This window comes from Stenella coeruleoalba, assembly GCF_951394435.1.
Source record: "Stenella coeruleoalba genome assembly, chromosome: 6".
In the NCBI taxonomy this organism is placed as follows: Eukaryota; Metazoa; Chordata; class Mammalia; order Artiodactyla; family Delphinidae; genus Stenella; species Stenella coeruleoalba.
The window spans coordinates 119,247,174-119,264,168 of NC_137151.1; the positions used below are offsets into that span (position 1 = coordinate 119,247,174).

Here is a 16,995-nt window from a genome sequence, read left to right on the forward strand (position 1 = left end):
ACTCTCTCTCAGAGGATGCTAAAATGAGAGTTACCTGTCCCTCGAAAGTAGGAAGGAATGAGTCTGCACAAGTCAGCCCCCGGCCTTTAGCAGAAATAGAGCTTTGTTAAGAGGTCAGGAAGTGGTCGCAGACAGTGGACGTAGGATTCCTTCGGTTAGAGTTCTTAGAATGACGAGACCGGGCTGAGCACCAACATCTAAGCTGCAGGTGAAAGAAGAGGAACTCCCGTTCTCTGCTTCCGCTTTTGTCTGCTCCCCCTCCCGCTGCGGCTCGGCGCGGACTCCTACGCCCCGAGTCCGCCCGGCCGCCCGAGGGCGCCCGAGGCCGAAGGGGCCGTTGCGGCACCGCCCGACGTCGCGCCCTCGGCGGCTGCGCAGACGCACGTCAAAGCCGGGCTCGGGCCGGGAGCGGGGAGCGGCGCGGCCTGGGAGAGACTGAGACTCCGGGAGCCGGGCGAAGGCTGTGCGGGGCCCCGCAGCAGAGCCGCAGCCGGAGCAAGCGAGCGAGAGCAGCAGTGCGGCGGCCGCCGCGGGAGTCCCTGGGCCGCCGTCCGCTCGCGCAGCCGCCGCTGCTGCCGCGGGATCCTGTCACCGGGAGCAGGAGCGGGCGGAAGACAACGGAGGGGCCGAGCGCCCAAGCCGCGCCGCGGGGACCGAGCGAGCAGCCCGAGGCGGCGGCGGCCGAGGACGGAGACGGCGACGACGCGGAGGCGGAGAGGGAGCCGCCCGGCCCAGCCCCGTGAGTGACCCCCAGCCCGACCCTTTTCGAGGCGCGGACGCCAGCCCGGCTTCCGCCTCCCTGCCCCGGCCCGTCACCGGCTCCGGGGCTGCCTCCATTTTCTCGGGTGGCGGCGGCGGCCCCAGCCCGGGAGTCGGCGGGAGCGGCCCGGCCTGCCCTCTCCGCCCGGCCCGGGCTCCTCGCGGAGCCTTACCCTCTCGTCCTCGCCGGCGCGGCGCCCACGGGCCTGCGGCCGGGTCTCCGGAGGCCCCGTGCTCTCCTGCCAGCTTTCCGCGGTTCTGTGGCGGGGCTGGCGGCGTGGGGGCGTCTGCGGCCGGAGCCGGGAGGACAGGGGAGTGCGGGCCCGGGTAACTGTCACTCCCACTGCACAAGGGCTCCGGCCACCTTGCTTCTGGTCCCTGGTAAACTTCCTGTTATCAGGAGGCGGATAGCATCTTTGCGTTCTTCAGTTCGGGAAAATGCCTAACCGATTTCTGGTTAGGAATTGTGCGGTCGGAGCGTTCCCGAGTTCGGTTGAACCAGCCTGCGCGCTGAGTGCGTGCAGGCGCCCTGGTCGGTCCGCGCCAGAGGGATTCAAAGGGGAACCCGGGCCCGCGGTCCCCTCCCCCGAGGAGCTTACGCTGTGGTGCAGGAGATAAGGCTAGTACACAAATAACCACGATACCGGGAAGGAGATGATAAGTCCTGTGAAAGAACTACAGAATGCTAGAAAGCTACCCAGGGAAGACCGGACTGATCGATCACTTCCGCCTAGCAGAAATCTGGAAGGCTTCTTGGGCGAGGCGGTACAAAGCGGGTCTTGAAGGCCCGACGGCATTTGGGAGAGGGGAGGGTTGCAGAAGAGAACGGTATGTGGAGGAGCCGCAAAGCTAGAGGACAAAGGTAAAAAGGTATAGTCTAGAAATAGTAGATAGTGCAGTTTATTGCGTAGGGCCACAGTGGGGACTGGGGGTAGGCCAAAGAGTTGCTGGGGGGGCAGATCGTTGAATGCTGTAGAGGAGCCGTTTGAGTGGCATTTTAAGGAAACTTAGAGCTGATTTCTCAGTGACTCATGGGCCCGGAAATGTAAGCTAGGGAATATTAAGGGCGCTCTTGTGAAAGAAAGGAGAGAAGGAGGCCCAGTAAAGAGGTGACATTCTGTGCCTTGAATATAATGCAGTTTGAGATCGATTTTGACAGCTTCCCGGATATTCAAATAAATCCACGTCCAGGCTAAGCAAAGGACCTTTTGCAAAAACCTTCTTTAGATATAAGGCTCTTAAGAAGTAATGGAAAGGTGTGTGTAAAATGAGGTGTTTCTGTTGGTGCAGTTCACTAAAATGCATCAAAACTTCTCGCACTGTGTATTAGGTGTCTACATTTTGGAACTACTGAACTGAACATAACTTAGTTCTTTGAGATGGTTTTTGTGTAAAGCAGTCTAAACTGATGCTTTAAAAAATCAGATTGTCACTAATAGAAAGTTGGACATAGAACCTTTTCTTAGAAAGGTAAAAATTTCTTTATTAGTTTTTAGTTATGAAAATATTTATAGGAGAGCCAGAAATGAAAGTCTTTGGCTTTATTTTGTTCCTTTTTTCCAGATTACTAGCAAATAATTAGCACCTTTATTCGAAGTCTAGAAGTATGGTCTATGGAAGCAGCTTAGAACCTGTGTTGGTTTTGTAAGGACTTATTTGTTGTTTGTTTATATGACAAGTGAATGCCAACTTTTTTTCAGTTAAAAAAAAAGACTTTTGCAGGAAGTACTGTAGAATTTTTAAAAATTATCTTATGTAATCTCACCACTTATGTTACTATTAACATTTTTGCATATTTCCTTTTCAGTCTTTTTATGTTTTTTTTTTACATAATGAAATAAGCTATGCATATATAGCTTTTCTTAGGCTTTTCATTTTTGTCATTGAATATCTTCATATAAAAATAGTTTTACTGAAGTGTAAGGGAAGTCTTTCTTCTTAAGTGTATTATTTTTTCTGACAAGATAGCCTTATTTACCTCAGATAAAATGCAGTAGTCATGCTTAATAACTGTTGCTGTGGACGGAAATTTTTCTAAAGCCTTCTTGTTTGAAGACTATTTTTTAACTTCTCTGTAAGATTTGGATCCTATTGCTTGTTGAATGAAGAAAGGTTTTATTACTTGGGATGTGTGTTGTCATCAGGTATGGAAGAGATCACACATTTCTGCTATATGAGTGGATGTACTTTTTTTTAAAAGGCACTATAAAAAGGTTACTTTCATAGCTGGTATAATATCTCCCATACACTGTGATGCACCTCCCCTTCCCACTCCACCCCATCTCCCCCCGCCCCTAAAAAATAGTCTTTATACTAAGGCCATCCATATAGGTTAACTACTTTTTGATCATAACATCACAAAGATTCAGGCTAGGTGTATTTCATTTTTCTGTCGGTATTTCTTTAGTAAAATATAGAATTTGTTGTGAAATAATTTGCTGCTGTAACAAAAGGGACTTTTTTTTTTTCAAGGCAGATCACTTTAGTTCATTAGCAGGTTCTTGTTTAAACCAGTTTTTTCCCTTGTGCTTTACAGTCTAAACTGCATTAATGAGGTCTCTGTTTCTCTTTCTAATGGCATTTAAAGTGTGATGCTGAGTTAGACTATAAATTTTCATAAAGTTACTGTAAAGGAAGAGCTGAGAAAGCCCAGTTTAAGTATGGGGCTTGGTTTTATAATCTGGTCTTATTTTTATTTATTTATTTTAATCTTTTTGGCTGCGCCCCGAGAATGCAGGATCTCAGTTCCCCGACCAGGGATCGAATGAACCCATGTCCCCTACAGTGGAAGCACAGAGTCTTAACCACTGGACCGCCAGGGAAGTCCTAATATGGTTTAATTTGAATCTTTATTTGTATTTTGCAAATGTGTATACCACAAGGCATCCTTTATTACTTTTGAATATTTACTGATGTATTTTTCTTTTGATCAACTTTTGTAGGTTATAGATTTCTGTAATTACTGCCATATTTTACCAAGCGTCTTTTTTCCAAGAGGAGTTGTTCATTGATCATTCACAGTTGTGCCACCTGTCATAAAATACAGACACAAACCCAAATCCCACCCCCCTACTTCCACCCACCTCACCTTAGCAGGCAAATACAAAATCCAATATATACAGCAGGATTTCATCATTTCAGGTAGTGTCTTCTGGTTACCTTTCTGGTGGTGTCTCTATTTTAAACATCAATTTCCGTCTTCCATGGCTTCTTTTATTTAGAAATTTGATTTTACGGGTGTTTTCTGGTGTTAATAGAAGCAGGAGTCTGATAGGTGGATTAGTGTATATAATGGCAAAATGTTGGAAAAACTTTGTTGTGTGATGAAATTGTGGAAAAGAAGATCAAATCTTAGAAACTCTGTGTTAGGTTGCTTATGACTTGTTTTGTTATTTAATTATTGAGATATAAAGATCTTGTGTTTGTGTGAATGCAGATCAAGCCAAGTAGCCTAAACATTGCGTAACAGTTTGGTCATCAGTCTGTAATCTGTTTTCTATTGGAGAGAAGGCTAGTTTGGAGCCATCCTTAATTAAAGAAGGAATTGATCTATGGGACTTCTTACTTATGTGTCTCACCACTCAAATGACTATCCAACTGGACCCTAATCACTACCCTGTCAGTCCAGAGTATGAGGGCAGAGCACAGTGAGGCAAATATTTGTACCACCACCATTTATAGAGTAGACTTGTCTGGGAGTAAACGCTAAATGTTTGTTCTGCTTCTGTTTCTTAGGCCTTCCAAGGATTCTGAAAAGAGTTATTGCAAGACTAGGTGGCAGATGATAGACTGTGGTGATGAAATTAAGGTTAACAGCTTATTGCAGTCAGCATTTTGCGGGGGTGTGTGCACATGCATGTGTGTGCATGTGTATGTTGTCCTCCAGTGTGATTTGTTTTCTACCCCACTGAGCTTCCCTGGCGCCACTGTGCTTTTAACTTTTCTCTTGAGATAGAAGGGGTGAGGGGATGGCAGAATTGTGGGTTTTTAGCAACTGTGATGTTAAGTTGGCAGAGGAAGGAAGAGTGGCATGCAGAGAATTGCAAGAAGTCAGTCAGGTGTGAAGTAGCTCCAAAGGAGGGAGGTCAAGCCTGCCCTGGCCGTTTATGTTGGCAGTGTCTGGCACATACCTATTTGCATAACCCTTAGTACATTGTGTCTAATTTGAGATTTCCATACTCAGAATACAGTGTTTAAGTTGTAGGTTTGTGTGTGCTTCTTGATATGTATATATATATATTTTCCTGTGCATGGTTACAGAGGCAGAAAATGTAGTTAACCAATATTTAGTGGCATTCTGGTTTTATATGATAATTATTCCTTAGGAGCATTATCCAGCAGATAAATTTTTATAACCAAGGAAGTATGATAATGTTAAAATATCACACTTTGATTATTTTAATAACATGTTTGAGAAACAAAATACACATTTTGTAGCTTGATCTTAAGTTGCTACTTTATAACTTTGTCAAATGAACTGTAGTTTTTTCTTTTACAGGGTACCCTTAACATGTTAGTCACTGTTCTCTCCCTCCACAGTAGATTATGTATCAGCTGTATTTGGACACAAGGAAGAAATAGCATTAACAGTTTTCTGTTTACATGTCTATAGTTTAAGGCCCGCTCTGGGATTTATAGGATTCTGAGAGCCAGTATTACCTGTGGTTAAAAGCACAGATGCAACCAGACTCCTGGATTGTTGAACCCCTCAGCCCTCTTATGGGCTTTGTAACTTCAGGCAAATTCCTTCACTTCTCTCTAGCTTGGATTCCTTGGATAGGAATGATACAGACCATCTGAGAAGATTGTAGGGGGATTAAACGACTTACTATGTCTAGAGTGCTTAGAACAGGGCCGATTCATACTGAGTTTTGTGATGGTGCTGATGCTACACTGTTTCAAGTAGAAGAGAGCTTTAGGAACCCTGTAGTCCGAATGGTTCTTCCTGCACCATAACTGGAATGGGGTGTGGCTGACTTTGAGCTGTAACTGGTGGAGTTTTCTGCGAGGTGGAGTCACTTGCGTAGGGTTGTGCTGCTTATTAGTTGTAGGACTGATGTAGAGTCTGGTTCTTTGTTCTTTATCCAGTTTGCTTGAAAGAAAGTTAATTTTATACTTTATGCAGTAATGTCTTCTTTGAATTTTTTCACAAAAAATTTACAAAGATTGTATTCATATGTTAAATGTTTTATGGCACTTAATCCTTTTTTTAAAGGTGTTTAATATACTAATGTTTATAATCATGATGTAGATGACAAGTTTTTTTTGGAAGGGGGGTAGTTGTATGAATATAAAGTTGAAATAGGTGAAGAATCAAGTGGTATTATCCCCCAGCATCATTACAGATGGAAGCCAAGGTGAGGGCATGTCCAAGGTCACACAGACATTGAACAGTTGAGCTAGGATTTGAACCCAGATTTGCCTCACTTCAAAATGTGTGCTCCCGGAAACAGTATGACTCTCTCATATGACATAGTTTTATCTCAGTCCATAGGGTTTTGGTTTCTTGCTGACTTCTTTTGATTTAGTACTTTAGAATGAAGGTTTGTAAGTATACCTAAGAGGGTATTAATAGGTTTCTAGGCAGCAACCACATGTTGTAACACAAAATGAGATGTTTTCTTCAAAATGCTCTAGTTGTATAGAGTCATAATTTGATTAGTGATTATTAGGCCAGTAAGTAGTGTTTATTTTTCATGTTGGTCTTGTAGAGAAGATGGGAGGCTTTGTGTTATAGTGGGCAATGCAGAAGCCTGGGAATTGGAAGATCTGGGCTGGGTCCTGACTCGTTCACTAATCACGTCACTCTGGGCAAGTCTTTCCACCTCTCTAGGCTTCAGTCGTCCCATTATTATACTAAGGGGACCAGACCGAAAAGCCCTTTCAGTCTCTTTTGCTCTTATTTTCAGTGATCCTATGTGTAAGCTTTCTGTAGGCTTTTCCCCCCTCTACTGGACACCTCTCCTTTTGCCTGTGGTCTTGAAGTCAGTTTCTTTACGTGAGCTCTGTGGCACGTAACCATGCTTTTACATTTTTTCTTCTGGTTGGTCAGGTGCCTCGTGTTATTTCACAATGCAGTAGTTTTCTGCTTCAGGTAATGTTACATCAAAATGTATTTATTTTTCAAATTTTCTTCTTTTGTACTTATGAATAAATGGTTACGATCTAGTGTTATGTGGTTGTGAAGTACAAGCTTAGTAAGTTAATGATTAACAAATCCTCAAGCCTCACATCTAGTTTCACTGTCAACTTTTAAGTATCAATACTATATGTTGTGAAGTGTTATGAGCTGTTTGTTTTGCAGAAAGGAAAAATATTAACTAAAGGCAATGTGAATGGAAAAGAAAAGACCAAAAATGTAGAAACAGATTTGAAGATGTGAAGAACATGCTCAAGATAGTATTCTTTGGTTATAATTGGTACTAATCCTCTACCTGTGAAAGGGTGGTAGGCTGGCTTAGATCATAGGATGGTTTCTAGCCCAGGGTTCTGTAACTGATAAGAGATGAGAGTGATATTCACCACCCCTGAGCATTTATGACTCCTCAGACAGCTATTCTGAATTAATTTGTTCCACAGGCAGTCTTTACTGCCCATTATGATGGGTCCTGTTCTATATGTCAGTCTCAGAGGTTTCCTAGTCCAGGTAAACAACTCTTCCCCTCTTTGATGGCATGTTATCAGCCAGTTTACTTTTTCTGGATTCTCCAGCAGGGAGACAGAAACTCAGGTCATTAAAATGATCCTTGCAGATCTTTCGGTTTTCTGTTTACAATATGGTTTTATGAGAGATTAGTAGTTGGTAGGAGAGGTTCCAGAGAAATTTTAAGTTTAGAAAGCATTGGATTAAAAACAGTTAATCAGTTTTTATTTTTTGATGATGGTCGTGTTATTGTTTTTCTGCAGAGCTTTTCAGAGTTTTTAATGATGTGCATTTTGACTGTCCAGGAGGGAAATGTAATGTACAGTATTTCCCAATTTTCGAGTTTATTTGGTAACAAGAACACCTCCTTTCCCCAGGAAGTACCCACAAACACCTTGAAGGAGGGTTCTGTTGGAACATAATTTGGGAGAACCTCTTATTTCCATACTTATTAGTATGGAATTCAAAGCATTTACTTTTTAATTGGAATGATTACTTACAGCAAGTTGGAATTCAATTAAGGTTGGAATAATTTATTTTCAGTTTTGTTAAGTAAAAGAATGAACGCTTTAGGTGAGTGGCTTTTCAAGCTCCGCCCCCCCTTTTTTTGAACTTCAGCCCACAGTGAGAAATTCCATTTTTAATCAGTGACCCAGCACATATATAAATACACTGTCAAAACTGAAAAAGAAGTTTCATGAAACAATACTTAGGCCTGCCTATGTACAGTGCGTGTGTTCTGATACTTCTTATTTTGTTCTATTTTTAAATGTATGTTATTAGTTACTGAAATAATTCACCATTCAATTCGAGAAACACTGTGAGGTTACATGAATTTATAAACTCTTAAGATTTAGAGTGAGAAGATACTGTCAGGACTGTTTTGTGAGTGAGAAAACTAAAGCTCAGCCTAGAAGAGGAAGGGCTCTCGCTTTAGAATTCCTGGATTTAGATTCTGGTTGTGTTTTCTTGGGCAGGGTGTTCTGTGTCCATTCTGCTTCAGCTTTCTCATCTGTAAAATAGCAAGAGTAGAACCTACGGATGAAGTAGTCTTGAGGATTGGAGGATTCAGTAAGAAGTGCTTTGCATAATGTGTCTGATATGCTTTAAGTGCCCAATACCTTTTAGCTTTTATGATAACTGAAGTTATAAAACTCCTTCTGCACTGTACACACTTTCAAAAATATTTTAGGACTTTGAAAGTGTTAAAGTGGCCTTCAGGTGAACCTGAACTCTTTTTGATCTGTAGCTGGATATATCGTTTGCTCTGATATCAGCCCTTTGGAATAGTAAGCTTTAAAATAGCCGTAAGGACCCACTTAAAGTTGATTTGCCTCCTAATTGTAAATGGACTCATAATTGCTTCATGCCATATTATTGTATTTTTTAAACTATTTTTTAACAGTATCTTAAGTTTAGAATAATCTTTCTTTATAGCATGTAATTAAATACAAATAAGTACATACCTGTATCAGTGGTTAATTTAGTATTCTTATAGTTGTAGTTCACTAAAAGAAGAACAAGGTAAAGGTTGTTCTTTCCTGTTTTATCTCCATTTCTGCATTTTTTAAATTCCCCCATCCTCAGTATTTTATAATGCTATTGAGGGTTTAATTTTTGTGTCCTGACCTAAGAAAAGGAACATTTAGAGCGTATTAACAATGGTGGGGGCCAAATCCAGTTTGTAGACTGTTCTCCATTGTCCTGAACTTAGCTGGCTGCTTCAGTCATTTTTGTCACCTGTTGAGGCATTTACATTGTCCATCCCTAATTAAATTTTCTCCTGTTGTTTCTTTTATTGCCCATTTGTCCTCAGTATGACCTGAAGTTTCTGAAATGAGAGGTTCTAACCAGCATCACTGAGGCAGACCAAGTCAGTATTAAAGAAGCATAAAGATTCTGTACTTGTGTAAGTAAGAGGAATGAGGTAAAAAGAATAAATAATTACTAACATGGCACATATATGTTACCTGCTGGTATAAAGTTTAAGACCGCTATATATATTTACCTCATTTACTCCTTTAATAATCCTATTTTCATTACCATATTTTCAGTTGAGTAAACAGAGAAAAAGAAACTAAGTAATTGGTCTGAAATCATACACCTAGAAAGGGGCCCTAAATTTGAAACCCTGGTCCCGGAGGGTGCACTTGTATCCCACCATACTCTGTTGCCTTCACCACAAGGTATTGAAATGTAGAATCATCCTGGAACATAGGAAATTTCTGTTACAGAAACAGATGAGATCAAGTTTTTTTGGTCAGGATGTGTGATATCCTAGGACACTGAGACAACTTGCACATTACTGAGTAGCTGTCAGGGGTCTTTGAGGAGCTGTGAAGAGAGAGAGCTGTGCAGGAAGAGGAGAGAAGCTAATGTACTGTTCTTCCAAAAGAGGAAAAGGTGGAATCCACAAATCATAGACAGTGAACTTGATGATTGCTGGACAGATTCCAGAAAGGGGTGAGTCCTTAGCAGAGTGTTAACTTCTAGAAGCTACTGTCCATTTATTAACTATTTCTTTTCCTAATAGGATTCTATTAAGTGTGTTGGATTAGGATGTAGCCAAGATATGGATCTGTAAGGATTCATAGTTTCATTCATATTTGAGATTGTCTGAAAAATGTTAAATCGTATAATTTAAGTTGGAATATTTTTTAGGACTTAGAAGTCATTTTGATGTCTTTACAAGATCACTTTACTTATGTTTATTGTATTAGAATATAGCTTTATAATAATACACTTTTCCTAGGCTGCATCTGGCAAATCAGTTGCAGATACAGTGGCCCGCATCCCTGTGCCTTGCCTTCTCAAGTAGGCAAGGAGGAACTAGAACTGGTACCATCTTCCTGTATGTGCACACAGCAAAGTAAATACTTCCTAGTTTTATATTGTTAGAATCATTCACCCCTGTTCTTTAAGATTGGTCATAACCCATTTGTTTACCCAAGAGCTAGTCTTGCTCTTGTTCCTGAAGACTACCTAGTGAGTGACTGGAAGTAAGTTGATGGAAGAGGACTGGACAGTAGGGGAGTGCACTCCATCCTCACAAAAGCTAAAACCTTATGGGGGGGGGTTAGCTTTTTTCTCTTTTATCTTATGAAAGCTCCCCCACTTTTAAAATTAAATGTAGTGAGGGATGAGTGCCCTTAGCCTAGGCTATCATAGGTGTTTGGAAAGGGCACAGCTATCTTTTGCAGATACTTTTGTTAAGAAGAGGAAGGAATAGGGAAGAGGAACAAGGCATAGCAGTGCATCCGGAAGGAAGTGACCAGAGAGAAAGACAGTGGCTCTAAATTTGTATGTCATGTGCAACTTTGAAAGAGCTAACGATAAAGGTGGAACTGGTTGCTTTTAGGAATTGTCTTAAGAGCTGCTGCACTTCAATAGATTGTTAATCATGGAATATATTACATGTATATTAAAGGCCGTGGCCTCCCAACCAAAAAAAGGAGGGAATCTTCAGACCTCTATAATATAGACAGGATAAGTTCTTTTAAAAATCTTGAAAAACTTATCAATAAACGATCTCATTTATTCTAGATTCTACAAAAATACCAGGAGGTATAAAATTCATGTTTAAAAACCAGCATGAACTCTTAAAAACACAATAAAATATAAGAGAGACAACCTGCTGAGACATTACAAAAGAAGAAAACTATGTTTCGATTTCACTTGTGGAAATAGCCATGAAAATTCTCAGTAAAACACCAGCAAATTTAATTAAATAGGAAATTCTCTTAATTAAAGAAGACAAATAACGCTTGGTATTTACTGTGTGCCAGGCATTGCTCTAATATATTATCTCAGTTAACAGTCCTCAAAACAGCCCTAAGAAAGAGGTTGTTATTATTACCCTCATTTTATGCGTGAAGAAATTTAGGCCAAGAAGTTAAATTATATGTCCAAGGATAAATTGCCAGTAAGTCACAGAGCCTAGTTTTTGAACCCTTGAGGTCTGGTATCAGCATACATTGAACATGCGGTATCATACCAGTATGTGCCAAGATAACAATGCTAATTCAACAGTTCTTCCTGATTATGAACTCTTTGAAAGAATATCTGTTTTAAACCAACAGCAAACAACCTACTAAATGGGAAAACATTGGTGGAATTCCCCTTGAAATCAGAAAATGAAACAAGCGTGCCATACACCTTTGGTGTTTGATATTATCCTGGCCAATGCAAGAATGCATCAAATAAAAGGTATAACTGCTTGAAAAAAATGGTGGAAAATAGCAATATTTGCAGATGTTGCAATCTTAAACCTAGGAAAACCAACAGAATCAACTGAAAAACTAAAAGTGAGAGTTTAATAAGATAGGTGTATACCACATAAAGATATTTAAATGTTGGTAGCATTTTTCTTGTTAGCAATACCCAGTTATAAAAATACTGGGAGAAAAATCTCATCATAGCAACAAAAAATAAAATTCCTAAGTTGGGGGGATTGATATGAAATGTTTAGGATCTCTGAAGAAAACTAGTATAAACTTAACTGAGTGAAAAAAGACTTAAGAATGGAGAGTTAACATGTTCCTGAATGTGAGTACTGAATGTTATGAAGCAAGAAAATTTCCCAAGTTAAATTAGTGTATTCTTGGCCAGAGAATACAGTCAGATTTTTAAAAAGTCAACTTAGGGAGTTCAGTGAGAGGTATATATGCACCTAATACATAAGTGAAATCGTACATCAGTGGGGAAGGAGGAAGGAGTGTTTAGCAAAAGATTTTTAGATAATTGGTTATTTGTTCTTTGGGAAAATCGAGTTTGATAATTAAGCTACCCCTTTATGAAAATAAATCTGATGGGAGAATGAGAAAACAAATAAAAACATAAATTAGAACATTTATCTGAATATTTATCAGACCTTTGGATGAGAAGCAGGCTTATTTCCATTGCTGTCAAGTGATTGAAAGGGAAAAGACACTAAGGTAAATATGCGAAAAAACTTTGCATAACGATAGACAAAAGGTTAATATTTACTTCAGTAATAGTAAAAGCTCATACAGACCGATAACTGCCATTTATTAGTAAGCTCTCCCCGTGTTTTCAGTACTACCCTGGGCATTTTATTCATGTTAAAAATTTAATAGTCATCCTATCATTTTGTAAATAATCGAGACTCAGAAAGTAAATGTTTTGCCCAAGAGCTTTTGTGCACACTTGTACTAAATGGCGGGTCTTGGATTCCAACTTGGGTGTGATAAGATCTTATGTTCTCAGCTCTTAAAAGATGTTGTTTTTCAAACAGGTTGTAAGACTAAAAGCACTGGATAAATGAGTAGTCAATTCAGATAGTGGCTAAATAAAAGAAATTCAAATAAACAATGGGGCAGAGGCTATTAAATAGAGATTTTAAAAACTGATAATGCTTATGCTACTAGGGGTGGGTTGAGACGTGAGATAAGGCAATTTTATGTACAGCCTGGCCCTCTGTATCCACAGGCGGGGGTTGAGCGGAGTTGGTTCCAAGGACCCCCATGGATACCAGAATATGCCCTTATGTATAAAATGGCATAGTATTTGTCTATAACCTTTGTACATCCGCCAATATATTTTAAATCATCTCTAGATTACTTATAATACCTAATACAATGTAAATGCTATGTAAATGTTGTAAATACAGAGTACAATTAACCTTTGGGGCAAATTAGATCAATTGGATCAGCTTGTTCTGATCCCTTCAACAATGAGAGCAGGATAGGATGAGTCAGGATAATATTTAAGACATAGGGGAACTGGCAAATTGTTGACTACCTGGCCTGGAGCAGAGTAGTTGGTGGGAGATTCAAGAGTTAAGTTATTCCATGACATGGGCATATTCTTCCTGGTGAATTGTAGATGTTTGCTGATTTGAAATACCAGATATTGCTAAGAAAGACTTATTTTCATCATCACTGACAAGCATTTATATGCAGGTGACCCTGCTAGGCCTTGCTGTAGGTGGAGGGTGCTTTGCCTTTGCTAAATCAGAGTAAATGAAATAGAAAAGTTGGCTGGTCATAGGGGAGGCAAGATGGCCATAGTTTAGTAGGGGTAACCAAATGTCTTGGCTTGCCAGGAAAAGTCCAGGTTTATGCCTGTTGTCCTCACATAATTATTCATTGTGTCACCCTTTATTCCCTGAATTGTCCTGGTTTGGATGATAAATTATGTCATCTAACATTTAGCAATTGCAAAACTAGCTGTTCTTGGACCCCTTCCCTGCCTTATTTACTTATTTATTATTTTTGATGCTTAAGGAGCAGGGTTGTCTCTCAGATCCTCAGGTGTCTCCTCCTAAAGCAGCTTGATTTTTGAGACATTTATTCTGGAGCCATGGCAGCTATCTGGTTCTTCTTTTGAACCAAAAGACTTTTCTCTCTGAATGAGAACTCCGATGTTCTAACTCTAAAATGTTCTGCTTTACCTCAAGTCAGACATTTGAATGGAGAGATTCTAAGTGTAAACACCTTGTTTTTGCCCCAATTCCCTCTTTCACTCTTCCTCCACTCATATGTGTAGCTTCTCAGGAACTACTGAAGAAAGAGAAGTTGTGGAGTTCTAGTTTTTAAATGGTTGTTGTTGGATGCCATATAACTCTGAAAAAGACTTTTTTTAGAAGAAAATTTGTTTTTGAGGTATAGTTGATTTACAATGTTGTGTTAGTTTCTGGTGTACAGCAAAGTGATTCAGTTATACATATATCCATCTTTTTTCAGGTTCTTTTCCCATGCAGGTTATTACAGAATGTTGAGTAGAGTTCCCTGTGCTATACAGCAGGTCCTTGTTGATTATCTGTTTTATATGTAGTAGTGTGTGTCTGTTAATCCCAAACTCCTAATGTACCCCCCCACACACCTTTCCCCTTTGGTAACCGTAAGTTTGTTTTCTATGTCTGTGAGTCTGTTTCTGTTTTGTAAATAAGTTAATTTGTGTCATATTTTAGATTCCACATGTAAGTGATCTCATGGTATTTGTCTTTCTCTTTCTGACTTACTTCACTAGTATCTCTGGGTCCATCCAAGTTGCTGCAAATAGCATTATTTCATTCTTTTTTATGGCTGAGTAGTATTCCATTGTGTGTATACACCACATCTTCTTTATCCATTCATCTGTCAGTGGACATTTAGGTTGCTTCCATGTCTTGGCTATTGTAAATAGTGCTGCTGTGAACATTTGCGTGCATGTATCTTTTCAAATTAGCGTTTCCTCTGGATATATGCCAAGGAGTGGGATTGCTGGATCATATGGCAACTCTATTTTTAGTTTTTTTAAGGAACCTCCATACTGTTTTCCATAATGGCTGAGCCAATTTACATTCCCACCGACAGTGTAGGAGGGTTCCCTTTTCTCTACACCCTTTCCAGCATTTGTTATTTGTAGACTTTTTTGATGATGGCCATTCTGACCCGTGTAAGGTGGTACCTCATTTTAATTTTAATTTGCATTTCTCTAATACTTAGTGATTTTGAGCATCTTTTCATGTGCCTATTGGCTATCTGTATGTCTTCTTTGGAGAAGTGTCTATCTAGATCTTCTGCCCTTTTTTTTTTTTTTTTTTTGTGGTACGCGGGTCTCTCACTGTTGTGGCCTCTCCTGTTGCGGAGCACAGGCTCTGGACGCGCAGGCTCAGCGGCCATGGCTCACGGGCCCAGCCGCTCTGCGGCATGTGGGATCTTCCCGGACTGGGGCACGAACCCGTGTCCCCTGCATTGGCAGGCGGACTCTCAACCGCTGTGCCACCAGGGAAGCCCCCACTTTTTAATTGGGTTTTTTTGTTGTTGTTGCTGAGTTGTATGAGCTGTTTGTGTATTTTGAAAATTAAGCCCTTGTCGGTTGCATTGTTAGCAAATATTTTCTCCCAGTCTGTAGGTTGTCTTTTCGTTTTGTTTATGGTTTCTTAAAAGGACTGTTTAAAGAGATGATATACCTGTATTTACTACACTTATATATTTATGTAATCTTTAATTCTTAAACGTTTCCATATTTCTTCCACATTTCAGAGCAACTGTTTTCAAGGGAAAGATAAAGGGTTTCACAAAATCATCTTGAGAGTTCACTTTAGGATGTCCATGGGAAAAAATTGCATTTAATTTGCATTTGCTTATATAATATTGAGCTTTATTCTCAGTTTGTGACAATAAATGGACATATCTATTTACACATTTTCATTTTTTTATGTTACTTCCTGTGTCATTTAATGACACATTTCAGATCTCCAGCCCCAAAAGTAGGTATGTGGAGTACACGGTAGAGTAAAAGATGGTGCCACTCTTAGTCTTCACTGCTCCAGTTTTGGCCTCTAAAAGGTTGAGAGAGCAATGTCTAAGCCCTACCCTTATTAGAGTTGCCTTTCTGAGGCACAGGGCTGGAGCAGTGATGCCTAGGAAGTAGCCCCTGTGTTACTTGGAACTCCCTTTCTTCCAACAAGGCAGAGATTTAGTGAAAGTTTATCTCAGGGAGGAGTCAAACACTCAAGGCAGAAATGCACTGGGGTCTCACCAAGAGTTCTCACCAGGGACACAAACTCTATTGTGAGTGTCCATCTGCCACTGCGTTTCTCTGTTTACTCACTGTCGTGGCCCCCCTCCCCCCAGCATCCTCTCTCTGCAGACCAGCTTTCTCCACCTGATAGAAAGCCTGGTCACCTACATTTCTTTCATGGAGCTTCAGCCCCTCAATAGACACTTTAGTCCGGGGTCTACCTTCCCCTCTAGGTTACTTTGCTGGGGACAGCAGGGGTATGGTTCTTACAGGACTATAGCACCTCCTATTGGAGCTGTGTTAATGGTGTGGGGTGGGAGGGGCAGTTGCCAGAAGGAGATGGTGCTGGGGACCTTATGACCCTATAGAGTGACCTTATGATGTTCCCAGCTGTGAGGATTGTTGGCATTCTTAGCCTCCTATCTGATTTGTTTAGGTGTCCAAGATGCAAGTTCTAAAGGACTTCTTGGTTATTTGTCTGCCCTGAGGCCACATATTTCTTGCTATTCTTTTGTCCTTTATCTTTCTTTTTAGCCTTAAAAACAGGCTCCATCTTAGCTCCTCTGGCCATAGATATCCTCAAGGCCCAGAGGAGTCTAAAGAATTGGACCATAGTATCCTAAAGGAAATCCACCTCTGACTAAAAAGCTACTGCATTTGTATCAACAATCCTGGAAATACAGAAGGAGGGGCTGGGTGTTCTGCTTTTAGTCTAAACCAGCAGTGTTTGTTGATTGAGTAGCATTTTGATTTATCACATCATTCTCAGTTTGTTTCAGCTACAGTGAAGTGCCCTTTGCCTCTGCACCGCCCCCCCCCGCCCCAAATGCCCTGACCCCTAGTTGTATTCTTGTTGTTTTTCCTAATTTCCTAGAAGACATTGGAATAGAATAGAGGTTTGGAAGTATAATTCAGCCATTATTTTAATTTATGAATGGTATTTTTTACACTAGTTGAATAGAATACATTTTGTATAACTGGCTAAAAATATTTTCTGTAAACACAGCCATTCAGACCTTGTATCTGTAAAGCCTCATAGGTAATAGGGGCTTGAAAAATATGTTGAATAAACTTGGAAGTATTTTTTATTTATCCTTACTTACCAAATGACAGGGACTGAATAG

General features: G+C 40.5%; 1 protein-coding gene across 1 annotated transcript in view; it reads left to right on the plus strand.

The window, feature by feature from the left end:
* The first annotated feature begins 458 nt into the window (after window positions 1-458).
* Window positions 459-16,995, plus strand: part of CAB39 (calcium binding protein 39) — an 85,523-nt gene continuing 68,986 nt past the window's right edge. The window contains exon 1 of the mRNA XM_079925226.1: window positions 459-739. The gene's annotated coding sequence lies outside the window, so the exon portion shown is untranslated. The remainder of the gene's footprint in view (window positions 740-16,995) is intronic.